This window comes from Dermacentor albipictus, chromosome 9 (genome assembly GCF_038994185.2).
Source record: "Dermacentor albipictus isolate Rhodes 1998 colony chromosome 9, USDA_Dalb.pri_finalv2, whole genome shotgun sequence".
Taxonomy (NCBI): Eukaryota; Metazoa; Arthropoda; class Arachnida; order Ixodida; family Ixodidae; genus Dermacentor; species Dermacentor albipictus.
This window is the reverse complement of record NC_091829.1, coordinates 17,418,983-17,444,649: the sequence shown is the minus strand read 5'-3', so window position 1 is coordinate 17,444,649 and position 25,667 is coordinate 17,418,983. Positions and strand designations below refer to the sequence as shown.

At 47.5% G+C, this 25,667-nt stretch overlaps 1 protein-coding gene across 3 annotated transcripts in view; it reads right to left on the bottom strand.

Moving 5' to 3' along the window:
• Window positions 1-25,667, bottom strand: part of LOC135903718 (uncharacterized) — a 290,426-nt gene that overhangs the window by 219,513 nt on the left and 45,246 nt on the right. For all 3 annotated transcript variants that reach the window (XM_070525027.1, XM_070525028.1, XM_070525030.1), the window contains one exon: window positions 12,843-12,932. The gene's annotated coding sequence lies outside the window, so the exon portion shown is untranslated. The remainder of the gene's footprint in view (window positions 1-12,842; window positions 12,933-25,667) is intronic.

Sequence of the window (25,667 nt, the reverse complement as noted above, 5' to 3'; positions counted from 1 at the left end):
TGTACCGACCGCGTGCCCAGCAATCGCCAACAGGAAACGTTTGTAGCGGGTCCCCCTATCACGAGTGTTCGACCGTAATTCTTTCCGTGATTCGCGCGAGGTTTCCGCACGATGCCACACAACCTTTCCTCGTCACTTTGACAAGGCCGACCAGCAATACCCTCGCTGTAGCGACATGCGGCAGCGGGGGGAAAAAAAAAAGGACGATTCCCATTAGCGGGTGACCGCTAAACGCGCACCCCGGCTTAATGGGCGACGCATTGACACGTAGTGGGGAAAAAAAAGAAGAAAAACAATAAGTTCGACTGTACGGCACTTGGCACTTATCCTCTTGGCGCGAACGGGCGCGAACTTCAAACGCGGAAGGATGCGCCGGAAAGCCGTATAAATAGCCGGCGGAGGATCACCTACGATAAGGCCGCACGCCCGCACGCCTTCTTCCTAATACCGTGCACTGCGGTGGAGGCTGCAGCGGGGCGCCAGGTAACCAGGGATGAAGTTTCACGAGAACTGTTCGCACTTGACAGTGGTTTCACTACATTCCAATTGTTCGTTTGTTTTCAATATTAGCGTTGTTGTTCTCGTGGGTGTTCATCATTATTGATATACGCGTGAAAACAATGAGCTATCTTAAGAACCGCTAAGGTATTAGGAGCGCCCATCGTTAAAGGATGTACGTGTTAACGAACGCGGCACTCGAGATTCGGATGTGGCTTAAGAAATCAGTAAACACCGGCTTCAAAAAGCAGAGAACTTTTGTAGTGGAAGGCACTTTACATGGTAGGTGATCAACAAGTTTGCTCCCCACTCTATGTTCACGAGGCCCTGGTTCGACACCCGCCGTCGCAGGTCTTCCTCGAGTAACAACAGGTACAAGCGTCCCGTATCATAGCGCTGGGCTTTCTACGTCGACGAGCTGCTCGAAGGAGTGAGTTGGTTCCACTTCCAAGGCAGAACTAGTTTTGAAACACTGTGAGCACAGCCCCTTGAACAGTGCATATAGTGAGTTCAGCCAACGCCGCCTAGATAGCACAATGCATGTGCGCCCTGCTTGATGACGTCATGCCACTATGCTCGAAATTTCCATTGACAAGGCTGGCGTACGTGACGAAGGCCGTGAGGTCACAATCACCGCGGCGTACTCGGAAGCATCTCCACTTGATTCTATGGCAGTCGGGACAGGTATCGTGACGTCATAGACCGAAGTGCACAGGCTCTGTGCTACGTAGGTCGGTGGCGTTGGCTCTACCCAGTCAGCAAAGCCCTGTGAGCTCAACGATTTGAGTAGAACACTTTCAGCATACCCCTGTGAGCACAATCGATTGATGAGAACGTGTTAAGCACAGTCCAGTGAATACAACCTGGTAAACTAGGCCAACCCAGAGCAAAAAACACAGCGAGAACAAGCTTGTGAGAACAACTCCTTGGGCACAACGCTTTCACCACAGCCCAGTCAACACAACCCGGCGAGAAAAACCCTTTGAGCACAACTCCTTGATCACAACGCTTTCAACACAACCAAATGAATAAAACTCGGTGAACACAGCCCGGCGAGCACCACCCGGTGAGCACAACCCGGTGAACACAACACAGTGAACAAAAACCTGTGAGTACGACCCGGCGAGTACAACCCGGCAAGTACGTACAACCCTGTGAGAACAACTCCCTGGGAAGAACGCATTCACCACAACCCCGTTCAGGACACCCAATGAGGACAACCCTCTGAGCACACACTGAGGACAACTCTGTGAGAACACTTTCCTGAACAGAACGCTTTCAACACAACCCAGTGAGCACAACACGATGATAACAACCCGGTGATGACAACCCAGTCAGCATAAGCCTATGAGCACTGTGAGCAAGTCCTCTTTGACGGGAACGCCATCCCCCCGAGCCAGCGAAAACAGTCCAGAAAGTATCCCTGTGAGCCCTACATTGCGACCGCCATGTGACTACGCCGTCCATCGTCACCGACATTGCAATTTATGGACGTAAACATAGCTCATCAATGATTATTGCTGGACACACAGGCACAATCCCATCGATGTGTAGTTCCGTTCAATCGCCAACTGGCAGGTTCAAGCTCTAGCCGGCTTCAGCAGCACTGCACTGTTTTACGCGCACATAATGTGCCTCCTACTTAGCGCGACGACCTACGATACGGGGAAAGATTTCTCGTTTAACCGCGCGCATTCGTGCGGCTGGTTCCAGGCAGGCGTCGCGCAACCTTTAAAAATGACCCCTACGCGTGAACGTGGAGGGCGTTAGTCCGCGGGTTCTTTCTGGTTGGTTTTCCTGCAATGTCGAAGTTGTCAGAGACACGACACCACGTAGGTCAGAAACCAGAAGATGACAGGTGAAGCCGATACATTTTTTTTTTAACGCGTGGAGACGGATCTTTCAGCGCTGCACAACACAAGCTGAGGTAGTTATTGTCTCAACAGCGTCGACTACCTCTTGAACACGATGAAACGACACCAAAGACGAACACTAATAAAACAAATTCTGACGACCAGATTTGTCTGCGGACCCGCCGTGGTTGCTCAGTGGCTATAGTGTTGGGCTGCTGAGCACGAGGTCGCGGGATCGAATCCCGGCCACGGCGGCCGCATTTCGATGGGGGCGAAATGCGAAAACACCCGTGTGCTTAGATTTAGGTGCACGTTAAAGAACCCCAGGTGGTCAAAATTTCCGGAGTCCTCCACTACGGCGTGCCTCATAATCAGAAAGTGGTTCTGGCACGTAAAACCCCAAATATTATTATTTGTCTGCGTACACGTAGGCACGACCAGCTTTTTCCGCAGAAATGCCGCGCAATGTGTGTCTTTTTTTTTTCTCGTGCTTTGTCTAAGGCTCCTACAATACCTGAACATCGAAACACAGGCCTTGGTACAAGCGTCTGAAGCGTTACTGCGTTTTTTTAAATGTTTTGATAGCAATTGTATGAACACGCCGTCGCCGTGATGTTCCATATAAAGCCGAAGCACGATAAGATCTTATCGCGTCCCGCGCGCCATGTGCTGTGGGTGAGAGAGAAAGACGTGTGAGTGTGAGCCGCGAAGGACGCTGAAGATGCGTGCAGTCTTCTTGCGCGCCCGATGTTGAAGGTCACGTGATCAAGAGCGCGCTAGAGGAGAAAAGGCCGCGTCGCCTCCTCTAGTCCGGTAATGGCTGCGAATGGCTGTCTGCGCGACCGAGCGCACGTTTAATGGTCGACTGGATCGAGTTATCGCCTTTGACAACGTGACATTTTCCTTGTGCGTTCAGGGAAACTACTTTCTCACTCCTTTCCATTCAACCCATCATCTTCCATAAATGTAGAGTAGTCAATCCCACGAATTTCAGTTTAATCTACCTGTAGTACTCTTAATCCAGTTTCACAGAAATCCCGCTAAGTGAAACTTTTTTAAAAGATATGTTCTAAATTCAGATTGAATCATTATTGCGCAGTGCTAAAGGCTAATACAGGTGTCTGGAGGTTGAGACTATGATTAACAGGCTAAGAAGCGTAGTTCCGGACCGCCAGTGATGGATGAATACGGTGGAGCCTTCGTAGCACTTCAGAACTAATTTCGTTTCACTAAACTCACTTCCACAAAATTCATTCGGATAATTCCTATTCAAAGACTGATGGACGATATATATATATATATATATATATATATATATATATATATATATATATATATATATATATATATATATATATATATATATATATATAATGAAGAACAGGAGTACGACGTACGTTGAATTGGCACAGTATATTTCACTGACATTTCGGCTGGTGGGCCAGCCTTTATCAAAGTCACTTCGGCACTTTGACAAAGGCTGGTCCACCAGCCGAAACGTCAGTGAAATATACTGTGCTTATTCAACATACGTCGCACTCTTTTTCTTCATTTTACTATCGGTTCCAGCGTGATTTTCTCAGCCACAACCAATATATATATATATATATATATATATATATATATATATACGCACACAAAAGAACGCGGAAGTGTGACAGTCGTTTAACTATGTCACTTGACACGGAGTATCCGCAGTTCAAGGCGAATGACTGACTTACTCCAAGACCACACAATTTGCGTCCACGGGAGCGCAATAATTCACATTCGACGAGGCGTTGAGTGTTCCCGAAAGCAAAGGCGGTCCTTCGCCACACCAGGGGCACAAGGAAAGCGTGTACGCAGCGAACGGAAACGGAAGGAAAGCTGCGGAAGCACTTCCTCTGCGTCCCCGGGCTCTGTCTACCTTTCCGCCCCGTAACAGGTCGGGGTATCGCTTTTTGTTTTTGTTTTCGCTCTTCAGCGACCCAAAACACACATACACACACATGGCGAAAGGAGAGAGCGTACAATAGACACAAGAGAAAGGCAGCAGGTGTTGCGGCTCTGTAGAAGTCCTCCACGGTTCTCGCTTTTGCGAACCCGTTTTCTGAAAGAGACACGTGAGAAACGGGCACAGACCGCCGCATTCCGACCTGGTTTCTCTGTTTAAGGTTGCAAAAGCGACTGCTTCGGGGGACGGTATATATACATGATGGATGAGAGAATTTAGGGCCAGGAGAGGGAAGGGCGGGGGGGGGGGGGGGGATGTCTTCGCTTCAGTCCTCAAAAAATGCCTAGGTTACACGTGTGCGGGGATTCCTCATTTGCCATGCGAATCGATTAGGCATTTCTCTACAAATGTGCGGATTAAATGCGAATTCAATAGTTTTTGCTATTGAAGTCATATCTTTGCCAGAAACATTGCTGTGCTTTATTAAGGCCCACACACGGAAACCAGGGGCGTAGCCAGGGGGGGGGGCTTATGGGGCTTCAGCCCCCCCCCCGAAATTTTTTCGTGCTGTCCATGCACCGCCGACCAAAGCGACCCCCGGCGCCGGAAATCACTCTGGATTTTATCTATAATGTCTTTTTGACGCTCGAAAAGACATTTAACCGCGAAGATTGCAAACTCGGGCTGGATTTCGTGGCAACGCCCATACACCGGGAGTCACATAACGCCAAGCAGTCCCATCCAAGCACAAAGTTTCAAGGGCGCTTTGATGGTGAGCGGGCTCGCCGCGGCATCGCACTGAGGCCACCGAATCTATGGAGCGCATGGATATCAATTGCGAAACTTTATGGGTATATATCTCATAAGCTCTTGATGTGAAAGGTGCATTGACGTTTCCAAAGTTGTGCTTTAGATTTTCAATTGCGGAACTTTGTGGGTTTAATGTTGTTATAAACATTTGACGCCAAAGGTCTATTGACTTTTCTAAAGTCTTACATCGGAACATACAACGAGACAAGCCAAATCAACACACTAGCAGACGAGTTGACAAAGCAGGCAGCGAGGTCCAATGAGACGAAGCGTTGGGGTGGTTCATTTGTGCCGTCATGTCACATTAAAAATGTCAACATTTTTTTAAACCTACGCCAGAACATCCATGCCAAGACACTAAAGCCAGCCAAAGTAACTACGTTCTTATTTATTTTTTTACTTTGACTTTTATTCGCGAGGACACATTGAGCCTCTTCAATTTTTATTTTCGCTACCCTACCCGCGGGCTGCCAGAGCCAGCCAGAGCGCATACGTTTTTCTCGTATGGCCCCGACCACCGTGCGGTGCACTTCGGTGCGCGTTCGGTTTGCTCTGGCCGAGTGGATTTTCACCGGACAGAGTTTTGGACGCTTTCTGGCTAGCAGACGAGAAAAAAAAATGGTCGCTCGCCGCCATCACTGTGGGGACTCGAAGGATTGCACCGCACTCCTTGAGCGGAACCTTTCCGGAAAGTCTTGTTTCGCCGCTGTAGGATATTGAGCAGTATGCGTATGGTTCTCAGTGGACCAAGCGTCTCATGTTTTCTTCGGTATTCCTTCCGTAGCCCCACTAGGTTCCCTAAGTAGGCATTAGATTCTGTCCAACATACTTTCCTATGCGTTTTTTTTTTCATTTCGGTGCCTCCGCCTCACAGAAAAAAAAAAAATACATTGTTGCGGCGCAGCGAATTGTCGCATGGTGAAAGTTCGATTTTGATACTTCTTCTGCGGAAAGTAATGGGCGACGGGACGCTTCAATTGCCGGATACGTTTATTATTTTATTGCGAAAGCAATTATATGGACACTCCAGGCGCATTCCTGCCATCGCCCTCACGTTTCGTACAAAGTCCAAGGGTGATAACATCGTGACCGCGCGCTGCATGCTGTATGTGCGAGTGAAAGCGTAGGAGGGGAGGTGGAATGGGTGAGCCGACGATGGTGGCTCAGTCTTGTGTGCGCAAAGGAGAAAAGCGGGGAGCAAGCGCGCTGCCTTCCGTCGCGCGCAATACATCGGGGGGAATCGATGGAATGGGGGCGGAATCTAGGATTCTGTGAATCTATGATTGTGCAACATGTTTATTTGCCTTGTTGGACGCATTATATACAGTTACTTCTTCTTACATACATAGACTCATTGGAGACTTATAACGTATACTTAAATATCTTGTTGCGAGGTTTTGTGTATACATGCAGTGAACTTTGTTTCCAGGGACACTTTGTTGTCCTTTATCAAGCCGTATTTTCGCATTTGTATATCCCATGGTATCTTTGCATTTCTAATGTACGAGGGCGAGTCAAATGAAAGTGAGCCTACCCTAACCGCGCAATAATGGTTCGGTTCATTATCTGCGAGGCATGTGCGTAGGAGAACGGCATGTCTCATTTACAAAAGTGACACGCAGGTGTGAAGATAAATGTTCTTTAATGCTCTCATACACTGGGTTGAATATGGTTGCGTCACATAATGGGCACTTCAAAAGTTGAACAGCTCGGTGTCGCGAAGTTTTTGACAGCTGAAGGTGTTTCGAAAACAGAAATTAGTCACCATATGACTGCCGTGTACGTTGAACACTGCATTTCATTGACCACTGTGAAGCGTTGGAGCAAACGGTTCAAAAGACGTTGCAAAAACATTCCAAGACCGGGCCAAAAGCATCGTGCATACACCCCCACACAATTTCAAAGGTTCATGAGCTGCTGAAACAAGAACGGAGGATAAGCATCGATGAACTACTGGCAGACCGTCTGAACATCAGTCACGGTTCGGTTCACGCCATAATTCATGAGCTTCTCGGTTATCGGCTCTTTGGTGCGCGATGGATCCCCAAGATTTTTATCCATCGCGAGAAGACGGAGAAGTTTCGCGCTGCCTTGACTCATCTGATCGGGTATCACAATGAGCATGACGACTTATTGTTTGCAACTGTGATCGGGGACGAACCTTGGTGCCACTACTACGAGCCTGAAACACGACGGCAAAGCTTACAGTGGAAACATTCGAATTTACCACGCCCAAAGAACGTAAAGGCCGTCATGGAAAGGTGTTGTTGACTTTTTTTTTTCGATCGACAGGGTCCATTACTGATAGAATTTGCTAAATCTTGAGAGGCTATCAATTGTTTCCGATATTGTGAAACGCCAGAACGGCAGCGTGTCGCAACCAAGAACGAACAACATGGAAAATTGACGAATAGGGTCATCTTGTTCCACGACAATGCCTGTCCCCACGTCGCTTATGTGGTTAATATAAAACTGGGAAAGTTTAAGTGGGAAACGCTGCAACATCCGCAATAGAGCTCAGACCTGTCACCTTGCGACTTCTACATTTTGGGGCAACCGAAAAAACAGCTCAAGAAAACCAGATACAGACTTTTTGAAGCAGCAACCCAAGGAGTTTTATAAGACGGGAATCGCGCAACTCGTTAGTCAATAAGACAAATGTCTAAATTCTCATGAAGACTACTTTTAAATAAAGTAGCCCGTCGTTGGCTCATTCACTTGACTTGCCCTCATATATCTTGCAGAACTCCTGCTTTTTATACGTGCTCTCTGTCGCGACTATAACTTCGGTGCAATTACTCACGATACACGACAAGGGACAGCTACTCCTGCGTAATACATTGGAACAAACAACAGCGTCATTGAGATTTTTCACTGGCCATTGCATATATACAAGAATGTCAGCACGGTTCTTGAATGACAAAGTTTCATTAACATATTTGTCCTCAACTTGTTCAGTTCATTGCCTTTTAATTTTTCATATCAGCGGTATGCACTGCTTTCCTGGTTTCGAACTGATATAGTTCTAAAGTTCGTGTGATATTTTCTTTACTTAATAAATACACAAACAACATGGAAGCATTGACGTCAGTTATGTTGGGCACAATTTTTGGCACATACGAGTATAATATTTTATGAAAAAATACATATTTTACTTGTATTTACAGAGCGTAGCTTTCAAGAATTCGTTTGCAGCATCTTTGGCAATGACAATGCAGTTATTATGCAGTTATTATTCATATAGTTGATCCCTCGATAAATTGTTTAAGAGGAAGCTTTAGCTCGGGCCCGATCCGACGCGGCCTATTCAAATACTTGTAAACCGCAGACACGCTTTTCTGAGATAATCCTGCTAATCGCTTTTATTGAAATTGGTTGCAGGTAAATCCTAGTGTCTGTTGGAAACAGAACTTTGATTTAGGGCCTGAATTTTGTTTAAAATATTTTGGAAAATTCGAAAGTTTGAAAAAATAGAAGCACGACGTTTACAAGCTAACAGCTATGCATGAAGAACAGATATTGTGGTTCTGTAAACGGCATTTATTATAACAGTAAAAGCGGACAAGTTTGCTGTGTCAATTTGTATCTTACGTGAATTGGTTGCGTTGGGTAGAAGGGTTCTGCAAAAGCCGTATTTCCGCAATACTAAATTTTTTGAGATTTATGTGTACCATATCTATTTTTTCCGCTGTAGATGTACTATTAGATGCAATTCACAGAATTGTGATATCATTTTTAATTGTTGAGTCACGGTGTTTTAAACTTGATAGTTTCGTTTTCTGAAAATTTTCAATTTTGGCCAATTTTTAATAAATAATTGACCACCTAAATGAAAAATTCGAAGCCAGTAGTCACTAGAAATAAATTATTCCTTTTAAATGCAAAAAACCTCCTCAAATTTGGTGAAGTGGTTGCAGGGAAAAACGAATTCCGCTTCTACATGTACTTAAATAGGAGCACCCGAGCTAAAGCTTCCTCTTAAGGAGGAGGCTATATATATATATATATATATATATATATATCTTGGGCCAGTGGCGTAGCCCCCCCCGAACAAAATTTCTGGCTACGCCACTGACGGAAACGTAGGACACTGATGATTGTCGACAAATAGTATCGAGGCTTTACTGACAGCTTGCCATGATTTTTAAAAGCCATGGCAAGGCAACTGGGAGGACAGCAAGCGCAGGAAGGAAGGACCTACCATTTGCTTTGTGCAGCATGAAAAATGACTGCTGAACTGTCTGGCGCGAGCTTAACGTCCGAAATCGACACTTTGATTTTGATAGACACTGCTAAGTACGCTTCTGGCTTAGTACGGTCCACATGGAGGAGGCTTCTTCTTGTTCTTAGATTACGCTCTTCTTGCAGTTGATTAACATTGGTCGAACAAGAAATGTAGCTGGAGCCAACGTTTCGACAAAAGGACTAGTCTTCGTCAGGGCATGAGCCGTTTCCCTAACGAAATGTTGGCTCAAGCGGCATTTCTAGCCCGACCACTCTTAATCACTTCAAGCCCCCATCTTCCTGTGAACATCTGCCTCTTTTTTTTTTAAATCCTTCTTAAAAGGCAAATTTTAAGTTCCACTCCCACCGAAATTCGGCACTTGAGATCAAACCACGGACTCCAGCCTTCAATGCTCAAGTCGTTTGATTTGCCACGACTAGGTGTTAAGACAAAGACGTTTTACAGTTTTATTTATTTGTTTTATTGCTTCGTTACACCGCCTTCTGTCCGCCGTGAACGCCGAATGTTTTTACCAGGAATAGAAATGACATGCGCACGCCAGGCCTACACTCCAGAAGCCTGACGAATGGGTAGGGATAATGCCCCAAACCACACATTGCTTGTTTATGTCAATGTCACTTTCTTGGCATCCCCATGAATTAGCATGAACATACTTTCTCACGAAACTATCGTAGTTGAAGCCCTGCCAATTGTGGGTTTAGGTGCAAGCGGAACGTCGGCTCTGACCACCTCCCAAGACACTCGGAATTTTTTTTTTCTCTCTCTCTCTGTCATCTTTCTAACCCCTATCCCCCATCCCCAGTGTAGGGTAGCAAACCGGAGACTCATATCTGGTTAACCTCCCTGCCTTTCCTCTTCATTCTCTCTCTCTCTCTGAAAGCTCGTCGACGTTGTAGATTGATGCAACCATGTGATGACTGGTATCGCATTATCCATATAAACTATTTTTCGGTAAAGGAAGTTTGGATGAGCGCGGGGGGGAGGGGGGAGGGGGGAGGGGGGAGGGGGGGAGGGGGGGCCTGTAATCTATTTGCTTATCCTATGTATGACCGCCCTAAAGATGGCAACAGATTTTTCCAGAAAAGTGTCCTACGTGTTACGGGGTGCCGGCGTTTATGCAAATATCAACACACCAGGAAGAACCAATAAATGTAAAACGGCTAGACTCTCGGTAACCTCGAAGTGCATATAACCAACATGAGTACTAAATGCATTCTGCATGCTCAGCGGCGAGAGTAACGCAACTCCCGCGTTGTAATCTCGCTGATAACGAGATTGCCTTAAACGTGATTCGCGTTTTGATGTCCTTTAATGTAGTGAGACGGAAAAGCGTCATCCAACCAACTGTAGATCGCGAAGCTACAAAGGAAACCCCTGCGGGTTTCTCAGAAAAACAAAAACTGCAGAAAGGAATCGGCTTGGTCCGGGGATCGAACCCCGGACCAAAGCCTTTCCGTGGCGTCTGATTCGCGATGGAGATCATCTAGAGACTTGGTGGGAAAAAGGCAGAGATGGCGATGGGGTCGTCAGAGGCGTGCGTAACTTTACAAGATACAATTGGGAGATGCAGAATGTCGGATTTAGTTATGTACATGCATACGATTTGCGATTAATAAATACGATGAATGAATCACATGGCAAGCGGTGTAGTTCGCACTACTGCATGGTTGACTGCAACCCGGTCCGTGAAGCCCGAAGTGTGTCAGTCATCGTTCGCGAAGCCATCCGGTTGTGCATACGTGCAGTTAAGAGGACAGCGGCTTTCGGACACTGCCGACCGTTCAAAGCAACGTGGACGCTGAAGTCAACCGCATCCCACGGGGTGTCTTCGCCCAAAATACGCGATGCCTCTGTACACGCGTTATCGAAAGTGCGTAACCATGGGAGGCGATCATCTTGAAAGACATTAAGAAGCATCCCTGCATACACGTACCGCTCTTCCTTTGCAAATAACTAACGAAATCAAGAATTCACCGCATTTGTCGATCACAGATTGCATTTAGTTAACGCAGTCTGTATAACTATTTGTCGTCACCCCGACTGAGAGAGGATGTCATTGGCGATCATAATCGCCACACTGCTTGGATATCGGACGACTGTTGTTTCCATACACGCGTATGAGCCCCAAGCTCGGCATCAAAATGTTCAAGGTTCCCTTTTACTCTCTCGCGCACAACTCCGCACGCCCCCTGCCGGCGATAATGGATTCGAGTAATGGAATAGGTCAGCGCCTTTACGGCACGTGCACGTGCCCCCGTCGGAGGAAAGTCAGTTTCCTGCACCCAAATTATCTCACCCACTCGTCCCATACACCCCGTTGCGCTTCACTCATTATCTTTGCTTCGCTGGTCACGGACACTGCCAAAATTAGTGATTCAAGGCTCGCGCTGAAGCAGAGCCGCTCGTTACTCTAACTTTCCTCAAGAACTCCAGCGGCAATCAAACTCTCCAAACAACCCCTTATTTTTTTTACGCGGCATCCACTAAATCGCCTGTTGGCACCTGAAACGCGTGCATTCCCTTTCACTTCCCGTTCGGGCGGGCCAGAATAAAGCCAGCATCGTGGAAACAGCAACTACGACGGCACAAATCGCTCACAACAAGGTCAAAGCATGTTAAAGCGGACGTTCTCACCTGCTTTGTTTTCCTTTACGTCCGGACTGCGAGAACAGGCAAAGCCAGCGCCGTAGGAAGGGCGGCTATACAAAAATCAAACCGCTCGTTTGTTAACAAGCTCATTGCTAAGTATCAATTCACTGGTGTCATCTTCTTTTCTTGTCCCGAAGATCAGCCAGTGCAAGTCCATGTAACATGCCATTCTTAGCGCAAACCCGTAACAGTTAAACCTCAGTATACCGAAGCTGATGGAACCCGAGAATTCTTTCGTTCAATCGAGAACTTCCGTTAAATCGCAGATAACGCTTAACACACTCATGCGAATAACATTATATTCATTCAAGACCAAAAGAAAAAAACATTTCTGTCTGAGTGCGCACTCATCACACATGACGCTGTCAGCGAGCCCGTTGAGCGTTTGAGTCTCTTCACGGGAGCGGCAAGGTGGTAATAAACCTACTCAACAGGTCAATGAGATTCTGTCGTATTGCGTGCCCTTATATACGCTATACATCCAGTTATATTCGTTTAGTTGCTTCCAGGTTTTCAGCGCATTAAGATATATGGGAATGCGTGTCGGGTAATTGAGAGCATTTCGTTGAATCGAGAGTTCCGTGAAATCGGGTTTCGTTAAATCGAGGATTGACTGCAAGCCTTCTTATACTCCTACCTCTGAAGCTACACGCGCGCTGAGGCGGCTTAGGGACTATAACGTTCGTCCTCTGGTTTCGAGGTCGTGAACTCGGCTCGCGTGTTTCTTTGGCCGTGGACGCCACATTTGTTTAGTTCGTAAGCTAACCTTTACGACAATTTATACTGCCCGCAAACACACGAGCCTTGCTTCGTGTAAAAGACGGATACTTGGCTTTTGCTGTTAATAACTGACCTTTGCCTGCCGAGGTGGCTCAGTCGCTGTAGCGTGGCGTTGATGAGCTCGATGTCACTCGTCCGATTCCCGGCCGCAATCACCACTTTCCTACGAGGACAAGATGCAAAAAAAAAAGAAAACGCTCATGTACTTAGGTTAGGTTAGGGAACACGTTAGGGAATTCCAGGTGGTCAAAATTAACCCAGAACTTTCCACAATATACGGCTTCCCCCATAACCCCCTGGGCAGTTAGGGTGCGTCTAAATGCACAATTAAAAAAATCTATATACATGCGCGGCATTTTGAAATCTAAGTGAAGAGAAGCTTTCGCGAAGCGGTTAATCAAATGATATGAAACAGCTACGTCTGCAAAGCGTTTTGCAGCATAGCGATAGCGTGCCTTGCCGACAAATCGACGCGAAATTAAGCCCCCATCACGTGACCCGCGTAATCCACGCGGGTCACGTGATTACACTGTCTGCGGGATTACACTGTTACACGTGATTAATCACGTGTAATCGTGTAATAATGTGTAATAATAATAACGTGTAAATATTAACGTGTAAAAACGTGTAATAAACACGTGTAATCACGTTACACGTGATTACACTGATTACACTGTCTATCCGCGGGCCGCGGATTACACTGTCTGCGGGATCGACCCACTTTTCAACACGCGCAGCCCAGTTTAACAACGCACAATCTCCATAGTTGGCTACCCCCAGCCTAGGGTAGCAAACCGGTCACTCGCCATGGTTGACCTCCCTGCCTCTCTCTCTCTCTCTCTCTCTCTCTCTCTCTCTCTCTCTCTCTCTCTCTCTCTCCATGATCGGACCATCCTACTCGGCAAGAAGCCGACCGAGCTGATGCGCACCAAACTACGAGAAAGAAGGCGCAGAAAGCTTCGCTTTTAGACAGGAACCACGCGCTTGAAGGCGCACCTTTCTTGCACTGAAAATATCTGGCTACCGTTCTGTTGTTTCACTCCAACACATTCATTCGGTTCATTCGGAAGGATTATCCAAGGAAGGCCACACACCCAGTGGAACACGCCCGATGGCTAAATGGTAGAAAATCAAATAAAAAATAAATGCGCTGCTGAGTATGAAGCGCAATTCGGCCAAGAGGTCGGTGCGCTCTAGAGATACATTCAGGGCCTATACAAGCCCATTTGCTGGTACTTGCCTTCGGAACAAATACCTAAACTTCGCCTATAAATTCATAAATGCATCCGCCAAGAAGCTGACGACCCACGCCAAACCTCGAAGAAGGGCCAAACAAAGCGTCACTTTAAAATTTCATCTCAATTCAAATCATTTCACTTCAGTTTTGTTTTCCAGAAAAAACAGACATTTCTGGTAGGTATACCTTGGCAAAAAGTTGTCTTTTGACAGCTTGACTGGGCCCGGGCAACCTAAAGTTAGCATGTATTGTACCTAAAGTAGCATGCATTGAATTGGCATGTAGTGGCCCTCGTTAGGAGGTGGGGAGGCTTAAGATGAAAAGTATAAGCAGTGCGGCAACAACAACAACTATATACCACCCGCAAGGGCAACACTGGGTTCCAGTAGCAGTAGCAATAAACTTTATTGAGAGCGAAAGAATTCGAGTCTTGTTCCAGCGGAACGGAACCCTTATAGCCCAGGGAACATGTGGCCTTGGCTGTGGAGCGGGTCCGATTCCCCAACTCTCACTATTCGTTGTGGCTATGGAGCTGAGCAGAGCGGCTTCCCAGTGAAACAGGGCGGGGTTGGGGGAAGGGACGAAGCGACAGGATGATGATTGCAGCCCCACGTAGTGCGACATAGGTTAGCGTATTAGCCGCAAAAGAGGCATTCGGTTCTTTTCTTCTTTTTTTTTTTTTTCACTGTGTGGTGTAGTCCCTGGTGTAGTTTAATGCTTGAATGTTTGCACGTGTTTGTCTTCAGGCTACGGTGAAAACATTCAAATGCCGATTCTCTTTAGGCACCGCGTCGCGGTGGCCACTGCGTATCAATCTTAAATAATTTGCTTCAAGGGCGAAACTTCCTCCTTCAGGTACGCGGAACAAGAACTATGTGCACTCTTTCTAGCCTTTCGATCGCGTCAGGTTGTGACGTACGTTCGCCCACATTAAAGCAGATGTTATTGGGCTCTCTATAAGTTATGTGCGCGGGCATCGTGAAAGCTTACTTGTTTTGACACGATAATATATTTCCTTGTCCTTGGCTTTGTACGGAAGGAAAAACTCGTGAGGCACGAGGCGCCCTCGCGCCGTCCGTGTTTGGGAACACGTCCTCCATGCCACAGATCGACGCCGAAGGTGGGACGTACACGTTAGCCGGCCGCATCCGAAGGCCGGGGCGACCGAAGGAAGCAAGGAAGGAAAAAGTGGAGAAGGAAAGGCTGGGAGGTTAAGCAGTTTAGCTCAACCGGTTTGCTACCCTACACATGGGAGCGGGACGGGACGATGAAAGATGGGGAGGAGAGAGAGAGAGAGCACACAGCACAGCACACACATCGTCAGTTACAGTCTGTCACTCTTGCGTGGTACGCGTGACATCACTGTTACAGCCGCTTGTCCAAGCCCGCCTCTTTCAAGAGAAGCGCTATCCTGCGAAGCCATCGTATGCGTGCAATGTGGCGGAGCACTTCGAGGCACCCTGTACTCCAGGGCCTCCACCCTCTCTACCTCCAAATTAAAGACCAAAAACGACAAGAAAGAAAGAGCAGTTAGTCTCCTCCGTGGTTTCCTTGGCTTCGTTCTCCGTTGGCTTCGTGTATAGCCGCAAACTTTAATTTGCATATAAACACGACAACTCGGCTCGCAAACACGCGCCATATCCTCTGCGGCGCGGTCGACACAGCACGGTGACGCACGTGGCCAGTGCCGCGGCCGATCGCTTCCTCGTCGATGATCCTCGCACGCGCCGCGCGCGTGTCGACCACGCAGCCGCCGGCCCACTGGGCGGCCTGCCAATCGGAAGTGGCGGCGACGCTACTTGTCGCCGGAGACGCACGCCCCGTGATCTCGACACCGCCGCCGGCACATCACCGCCTGCGCTGCGCTATCAATCTATAAGCCGGTGATAACAACACTCCCATTCAGTTGCTAGCGATTCTAAACCCCCCCCCTTAAGACAACGACCCAGGGGGTTATTGTACTTGGAATGGCCATCGACGTCTGCGACCTCTGGAGACTCTTGAAATACGGCAGTGTTGCCGGATTGTGCCCGCTCTGTTAGAAACCTTCCTTTCTCTTATCCTGAGATATATAGTTCGACGACATCTCGTCTGATTGGGAAAAGGCATGTTCGAACGAATGAAATAGTGAAAACGGTCACCAAAACCAAAAACAAAATATTGTTTGCTGTGAACAAGGTTTTGCTACGGAAACAGAAATGCCTTAGAAGTATTTAACCTACCCTTTGTGGTCGGCGTTTTCGCTATTTCATTCGTTGTCATATTTTGGGCCTGCAGTGAATAAAGCATTTTTTTTTCGTGAAAGGATGTCTGGTGGTTTAATTCGGGAATAAGTCGATGGTGAGGGAATAGAAAAAAATAGTGATGCTACGATACCGGCTGCATGCTGTTACGTTTCGCCTACGACGCGCGGTATAGCCGGCGCGGATGCAACGGACGCCGGGGCTTCGTTCAAAGCGGCGGACATTTTGGCCCGTTCGGATCTGCCGCAAAGCCTCCCCGCCAAGCGCGTCCAGGCGTGTTTCAGTGCCACGTGTCTTCGTGTGTGCGTGTGTGTGTGTGTGCCCACGCTTGTCAAAGCGCGGCAGCCGGGGAGAGGAGCTCCCCAAGTGTGAAGCGAGGAGGTCTGACCGGCGCCGGCCCGGCTGATGCGTCACTACACTCGTCTCAACATGTCTCTCAGCTCGTCCGTGCCCCGCCGTCACGTGGTCTCATCCCGTGACCTTCCTTCTTGCCCGCGACGCCAAGAGTATAAAAGCAGCTGCCCCCGGACGCCAGGAGAGAGGCTCCGATTTCTTCTGTTGAATAACGTACTCTACCGTCTCTCCACTTCGGTCGACCTGACCGGCCGCTCTTTTGCGATGCTAGAATAAACAAATTGTTCTGTTAGCAGTCGACTCATGCTTTGCCAGGACCTTCGGATGCTTCCAGTTGTGCCCCAGGCCGCCAGGCCAACGCTACCCTTGGGGCTTGCGACCCATTTGCAACAACTCGTGCCAGCGGTGCGACTGCAATAACGGGTGTCAGCGCTGAGGTTCCAATAATGCGCATCCTTAGCTCCTTCTTCCTTATTCCGCATCCTCATTCACGGACTCATTAAGTGTTGTAAAAGCACTAATGTCCTTAAAAAACACAAATATAATGTTTTTATTTAGCTTTACTCTTTCTTGTGCAATATTTATTCGTCTCGTAGATATGTGACAATATGATGGGTCCCTGGTCATAGATGCATCGAAGGTAATGTGCTGGCCGACCAAACGGCCACATCAATTACACCTCAAGCTGGTAATTCCACCACTGCTATTCCTGCCACAGACCTCAAGCCTTTTTTGCGAACGAAACTGCGAAGTTACTGGCAACGCATGTGGGACAATGAAACAAATAATAAGCTACATTTGATTAAGCCGAGGATAGGTTTCTGGCCCTCCGTTACAAAAACAAGACGGACCGATGCCCTATTCTGTCGACTCAGAATAGGACATACATATGGTACTCACAATTTTCTGCTTAGAGGCCACGAACCTGTAGAAGATGCTGTGAAAGGCTCACCGTCCTCCACATCCTCGTGGAGTGTCGGGAAGCCGAAAGAGAGAGAAGGATACATTTTCCTCTAGCATACTGGTATTGGTCTCCCTCTCCATCCCGGTATGTTTATTGGTAAAGAAACTCCTTTTTACCACCAAAGCTGTCCTAGGTTTCTTGAAATATGTGGTCTAGCATGTTAATAGCCCAAAGGTTTCGTAGCGCATCCCCTCTCCAGAGGATGCTGCTGTGATAATAGTCGTTGTATAGCACGCGCCTTCAGGTCCTTGCACTTTAAGGGCTCTGTTATGGTAGTAGTGCTCTTAGGAATTTTTAGCCTGTGACACAATTTTAGTACATTGCAATTCTTTCACAATGTATCTTTCGCGTCCTTGGCAGGCTTCATAATCATTATCATAGTTTATTACATGTATCTGTTACGCACTTTACAGCGACCGTCTTTTAGACCCCTTTACAGCCCTGTCCCATCCCTTGTTCCTAATTCATAGCTTCACAATGAACACATTCACATTGGCCTGGCGCTCTTTGGTCATACTTGGCCCTTGCGACACAAAACATCATCGTCATGCTTAGCTCTATCATAACATGGTATTTTTTTAACCTAACCTGGCCTTATAATCCATGCCATAAAATCAACGTAGAAAGGGCACTGATCCCATTAGAACTGAGAATGACGTAGACGCAACGTAGCGTCCATGTTATTCCCGGAGCTCCTCTAGTCGTTACACTTACATAGCCTAATTTAATCTAATCTTGGAATTCATGGTAGACAACCATCGTAGAAAGGGAACTAACCAAAAGAACAGAGAATGACGTAGGCACAATACTATGCTAATCTCGGGTGTTCTTGTGGTTAGTGTTCCTTCTACGCTGACGGCCTGCTATGGACTCTGTTCGAGACTCCATGCCTCCCGAGCGCAACGTGAAAGCGACCACGTGACCCTTGTGACCTTTGCCTACAGAGGAACGACGCAGTAATCTCAGGAGTTGACAATCGGGGCCTCCAGCACAGACTCACACTGCTCTTTGCAGACAGGACAGTCACAGGAGAGGTGGCGGCAGCTAGGTGTAATGCCCTTTATCATACCTTTGTCTTGACCTTATCTTATCGCAGTTTGATCTTGGCGTTCTGCGCTGGAGGCACCACAGACTCCTTAGTTTCGGCTGCGCGCGCACCTGTTTGCGATTGGTCACCTGTTCATTAAGCTGTGTTTCTAAAATTAGATCTTGCCTCGCCCACAGCACGAGGCGGAAAAAGCTGGAAAGCTACACGACGCGTTTCGCCGCCTTTCGAACACTTTGCGCGTTCACCTTTACTGCCGCCGACAAGACTCAAGTGCGCAATAACTGCGAGGACGCTTCAATAACTTCCTTCAGCAACTATCCGTGTAACAAGCACATTGAAGGCCGCGATAAACAGCGAGCCGGAAGAGTGACCAGCTTTACACGTGCGCAGCGAGTACAGCACAGAGCAGCCTGCCAATTAAGCGACGATGTTAAGAAGTGAAGCGGTTTGGACGAGTCGGTACATACTGACTTCATATACGCAGCAGACTTCTCTTTTCATTCCCTCCTCCCGAAAGAGTCGGCAGGCGTTGTGCCCCTCTCGATGGCAATTGTCGGCTTGCTCTCTCCCTGTTTCCTTTGTGTGCTTGTATGTTTCCAGATCTAATAATAATAATAATAATAATAATAATAATAATAATAATAATAATAATAATAATAATAATAATAATAATAATAATAATAATAATGAACGAAAGATACAGACAGGGACACGTAGCGCTACGAGTGTCTCTTTTTCTCTCACTCTCTCTTCCTTGATTATCGCGCGCTATATACTTTGGGACGGAAGTTTAGTCTTCTGAACAACAAGGTTAGAATTCATGCGTGAATGCGTTTGATGGCGTGCTTGCGCGTTATTCGTCTTGAACGAGCACCGAAGCGAGTTTGAAAGCGTTGGAAGAGGAATCCGGAAAACACGGGGCGTTTGACGAGCAGGATAAAATTTGAGAAGTAGAAAGCTGCAGAACCGTACAATAGGGTCGCTTCGTAATTGGCAATATATTTCGCGTCAGACTCCATGAACGTGCGGATGTTCCCAGAGATATTGCATGAAGTATATCTCGCTTGGCTGATGTCGCAAACGGTGAAGAACGACCACATGTTCAAAAAATCGTCGTCCGCGCTCTATAAGAAATTCAGAGCGCTCAAATAAAATTAAATAAAATGTCAAACGTGACGAAATGAGAAAAAATCGTTGAAGGTCTCGTACCCATTTATGACGTCGTCAGACAAGACAAGACAAGACAAGACAAGACAAGACAAGACAAGACAAGACAAGACAAGACAAGACAGACAGACAGACAGACAGACAGACAGACAGACAGACAGACAGACAGACAGACAGACAGACAGACAGACAGACAGACAGACAGACAGACAGACAGACAGACAGACAGACAGACAGACAGACAGACAGACAGACAGACAGACAGACAGACAGACAGACAGACAGACAGACAGACAGACAGACAGACAGACAGACAGACAGACAGACAGACAGACAGACAGACAGACAGACAGACAGACAGACAGACAGACAGACAGACAGACAGACAGACAGACAGACAGACAGACAGACAGACAGACAGACAGACAGACAGACAGACAGACAGACAGACAGACAGACAGACAGACAGACAGACAGACAGACAGACAGACAGACAGACAGACAGACAGACAGACAGACAGACAGACAGACAGACAGACAGACAGACAGACAGACAGACAGACAGACAGACAGACAGGACAAGATAAGACAAGGCAAGACAGGACAGGACAGGATAGAACAGGACAGGACAGGCAGACCTGAAGTAGTCAAAGAATGCTACCCACATTAAAAATAGCAGTATTTGATTTCTGAACCAAACTAGATTGCCGCCGAAGCTGCGGCCGCTGAGTGTCATAGGAACAGTGAAAGTAGTCACAAACAGGTGGGCAAGTGTATGGCACTGAAATGTGCATAACCCGTTGAAGCAGAATATACTTCGTGAGCATGCACCACAAGGCAGGAAAATGTTTAGCGATAGATGGAAGCTATGAGAGTCTCCTTTTAAATGGGGCGGTCGGTTGCGCCACCAAGCTATATTTCTTATTTTGCCTATGTATTACCTGTCTTTTAAGAGACTAGAATTCCTAGCATCAAACTTTCTGAAGCATTATTGGGAACTTTGTTTTTGTACGTCTCTCTTATTTGTAGTCTCCCTGCTTACCTCTCACCAAACTTCCAGACGCATATTACTAATCTCTGTTTGCGGACATGTTTAATTTCCCCCTGCTAGCCCTGAATCTAAGGGCTTCAATGAGACCAGCGAAGCCCGAATAGACAGTTCGGTAGATATATTAACATTCTAAGGGGATGGTCCTGCGTTTCCCTAGCTTTACCGCAGCAAACACATGCTCCTACTTCATTGGTGTGCCTCGCTTTATAACTACGCGTTCTAAGGAATTCTGATCGCGCTTCAATCTCGCTTCGCCGAGAGACGGCACACAGTGCGATGACCGACCACAGCATCTAAACCCTAAGCCTTCAGACACAGCCAGCTCTCGCGCGACAGCACGTATGTTTAAAAAAAGCGTTCGGCCACGAACATAATCTTTCGAGTACAAAAACAGGCGAAAGAAACAAAGAAGGCTATTCGATTTATAACGGCAGAAAGAGCCGAAGAAACGGATTTGGTTATTTAAAACGAACAATGCGCTTGAAGATCATGCTTGTTACAGTAAGGATATTTAGGTGGCATTTGTTGTTTCGTTGCGTAATTCCGTATAGAGTGCAGATCGGCACACCTGTATAGAAGCAGTACAGATGTCTGTACGTGTACTCTGTCTCGTTATATAAGCGCTGTCCCTTGTCGAGCCATGTCGCACGATGACGTAGTTTTTGTGAGACGAACGTCTGCCGGAGACCCCGAGAGAAACCGCTTCTGTGAAAAAAAATTCCTCACGATGAATGTCCGAGTTAATCCAATTAGCATTGAAGCAATACGCAGCGACACGCCGTGTTGCCACCGCCGAAATGCGCCACATATCAGGCGTGCACGCAGCGTGAATCCTCTCTCGTGCTCCCGTCTGGACACGCTGCGCCATCTAGGGGCGCCACCGCAAAGTCCGCGCGTGGCACGAGCCCGGCCATTGCCGTGAGAAGTCGCTGGCTGGTTCCGGAGCCGCCCGGCGGACGCCGTTCGCGCGCTCTACACAAGAGTGACGCCGACTGTACATTGAAGAGCGGCCCATAACCAGCGTCAAGTACCTGCGGTGGTCCCAGGTTGGTCCGACGGTCGGTTTCGAACCCAGTTTCCTCAGCAACCCGATGCTATCGCTCCCCATTAGACAGTGGAAAGCCCAGTGACAAAAATTTGCCGGAAAGCGGTTAGGGACGTAGCTATGACGTAGCATCATAGAAATTCTAATGGCATTTTAAAAAAAGAAAGAAAGAAACGGCAAGCTGCCAGCAGCTTGCGGCACGCAGTGTGCGTGCCTGAGGGCCATTTCCTTTCGAGAAGCAGGGAATACCGCTTCCTCGGCGAGCGCGCCAAAGAAGCTGCAGACCGCCGAACCGTTTAGCAGCACTCTCAACGTAATCGGGTGAATGTCAATTTCTGTCCGCGGAATTATTAGGCCCGTGCCGACTTATTAAAGCCCGCGGGACGAATAAAAACACAGAGAAATAAAAAAGTAGAATAATAAACCTGCGAGTGGATGCTGCAATTACAGGCATGTCAGGCATGTCTGTGCGTCATTGCGAAGCAGACGGTATCTGTTTAAAATTTATGGCATCGAAATGGGGGTCTCCAGGTCTGTGATTTCCACACATTATGCAACGGCTGCAATACTGGAACGCGCGGAGAACGATAGCGCGCACTGAAACGACTAGCTACTATTCAACCTAGGTGTTCTGAAATCGTGTCACGAATGCTTCGACAGAAAAGTCATTTCAATAGCCCGGGAAATCCGTGCTCCACGCGACTGGTATAGGGCTTGCGTTGAACGACGTACCGACAGCGGGCTTAGACAGCTACGTCGTTGGGCTGCCCCACGAAGTTACTGCCGCTTAGCCTTTTTATGGAATATCTTGAGCAGCAGGCCTTAGCTTACGAGTCGCTTGTAGCATTCGAGGCTTAATACATGGCCTACGAGATCACAATGCCTCGGCGCGGCGCTGCGATCTCGCAGGCCACAGTTAGACCGGCCATACTTTCTCGGTGGAAGCACTTTAACATTGAGATAACCCTGCATACTCACATCCCTGAGAGAGAGAGAGAGAGAGTAGAATTCAAAAAGGCCGGGATGTTAACCAGTCAATAGTCTGGTTGGCTGCCCTACACTGGGGGATGGGAGAAGGAGAAGAGAAAGAAGGGAGAGACAAGGTGTAGATACGTGTACGGATAGCACTTCAGTTAAAGTCCCCTCATGTGAATTATGTGAAAAAACGCCTGACAGGAATTTGCCATATGTTTAAGTTCCTTGCAGGAAAGAACTGGGGAGTACCAATACACTCTATGCTGCAACTGTACAGGGTCCTCTTTATTGGATTCCTACGGTACAGCCTACCGGTCATGTCCAACACCTGCAGAACAAACCTGAATATAATTCAAAGCATCCAAGCCCAAGCCCTCAAGATATGTCTCGGTCTACCGCGGAGTGCGTCAACGATTGAGGTTATTGCAGTCGCTCAAGATTTCACTATTAAAACGCACATTATCATTGAAACAATGCGTGTGCACATACGACACTTCGCGTGGACCCCTACCCACCACCTAGCAAGTATTCCAGTAGATAGGCCCCACACGAAATTCAGTGCGACTGTCTTCGCGCACCGTGCCTCTTTCAAGTCAGGTTACACACCTGCGGCAAGGCCTTCCATTTTTCCATGGTGTATGCACCGTACTCAAGTGAACCTTACAATCCCAGGATTTCAGAAAAAGTCGGATTTGCCATCATCAGCGCCCAAGCAACTAACTTTACTTCTCTTGTACGAGAAATGCAGTGACTGCACACACGTCTGCACTGATGGATCAACTACATCAAGCAGTTCCAGCGGCGCCCTAGTTATACCAGCAATGAGAATCACCAAGCGGTTCAAGACTTGCCATGTCACTACGTCTACAGCTGCAGAGCTCGCGGCTTTCCGCGACGCGCTTCAAGTGATAAATGCTGAAAGTCCTAGAAAATGGGCAGTCTTTTGCGATTCAAGGCCGGCCTTGCAATGTGTGCAGTCGTTTCTCCGACATGGAACTCACAATCCGCTCACGTGCGAAATCGCGGAACTTGTGCATCACTTAATAGAAAAAGGCCATGATATCTCTTTTCAGTGGATACCAGGTCATTGCGGTATCATTGGAAATGATGACGCCAGTAAGGCAGCTCGGACGTCAAACCAAGACCGCTGCGTCCCCATTCCTCTCCCAAGGAACGGCGCCGCGAGGCAACTTGGCATTCTAGCACGCACGATCCACTTGGCAGAGTGCAACACCGCACATACAAGGCGCACAAGGCTCACATCCCTGAAGTGCGCGAAAAGAAATATGGGTGCCTGCACGACTTGCACTATGGGTGCGCCTACCTGCACACTGTGGATGTACCTGCACAGCTCGCAATATGAGTGCACCTGCAAACTTACCACACATAGGTCGGCATGCTCATGAGCGATGAGTTTGAGGGGGACGACGTGATTAAAAGCAGGAGCGAGAGCAAGGTAACGTGAGCACAAACGAAAGTCAGTGAGGGTGGTCTTGAGCGGACGTCAGGAAGCTTCCCTCACCATCGCCGCAACGAACTCGCGGCCCTTCAACGAGCTGAGCCTCGCTCACTGCACACTATGCGCTCACATTCCACGCGCTGAGGGACTGCGGCGAACACCGTCTATTTCGCACTTAGTTAAAGCGCGCCTCTAAAAGGCGCAAGCGACGTGCTGTCAGCTTGGCCGAAAAAAATGGAGGCGATGGCAATTGGACGCACCGCCACGCTACGGTATGTAAACGGTATGCTACGCTCAGAGCGACGAGCGAGAACTGTCGGGGAAGCGAGAGAAATTGAAATGAAAATACAGGCTTCTTTCGTGCTTTCTTTTTCTTCATTGATCGTTTGCCTTATTACTTTTTTTCTAACAAAACGACAATTCGAGTCCCTTGGTTTTTCTCTGTCCTTATCGTCGTGCGACATTGTACGTCACGGTGTGTGTACGACACTGCCTGACATTCTATAGTGGCAGACCGTGCTTGACAGCGTTTTAACTTGTCTCAGATAGTTCCTCCTTGCCACTTTCTTTTTTGCCTCTAATAGAATGAGCACATTACCCACTTAAAGCTGGGAACTGTGCGTACACGCCGAAATGAATTCAGCTGATGTTGTATTCTATTCTGGTTCGCAGCCATATATCCCCTCGGCATCCTACGCCGAACTCTCTTGCCAAGTTAACCAGCAAAAACAAGGAAATCACATTGCCGCAAGGTCCAACTGACTTCGCGATGAACGCGTACGTGCGGCTTTAGAGGAAAGTTCAACGTTCAATAAAAAACTGAAAAAAATACATACAAAATGCGTAAAATATCCGCAAGACCCAGAGATAGCATGTTCCCAAGGCGAGCCATTATACGTAGAACGAGCCCGGTTGATTATCAAGCCGGACATAAATAAGTAAAGCGTGAAATATGATCGGGTACTCCTGCAAATATTTATTTTTTTTCTTCACGAAAGATTCGTTATTTCAATGGAGGGCAAGAGGCGATAACAAAAACTTTAGACTAGTTCGTCGTGTAAAACAGAATTGCTTAGAAAGGTGTTTCTTTTTCACTAGAAGCAGTCATGATTAGAGCAAATTGCCTTATCAGATGAGGTCTATGTGACGTCAAGCAATGTTTTCCTTCAGAAACATACGTACAAAATTTGCTCACTGCATCATATCTGCTGTGTGAACTTTATCTCTGTGCTTGTTTCTTTACTGTTTTCTGTGCATACACCTACGTGCAATCATTTATAGTATACTTTAAGGTATTCTCTTTATTCTGCAAATGATAATCGCTTCTTCGTTCCTTTGTATTGTACTACTATGCC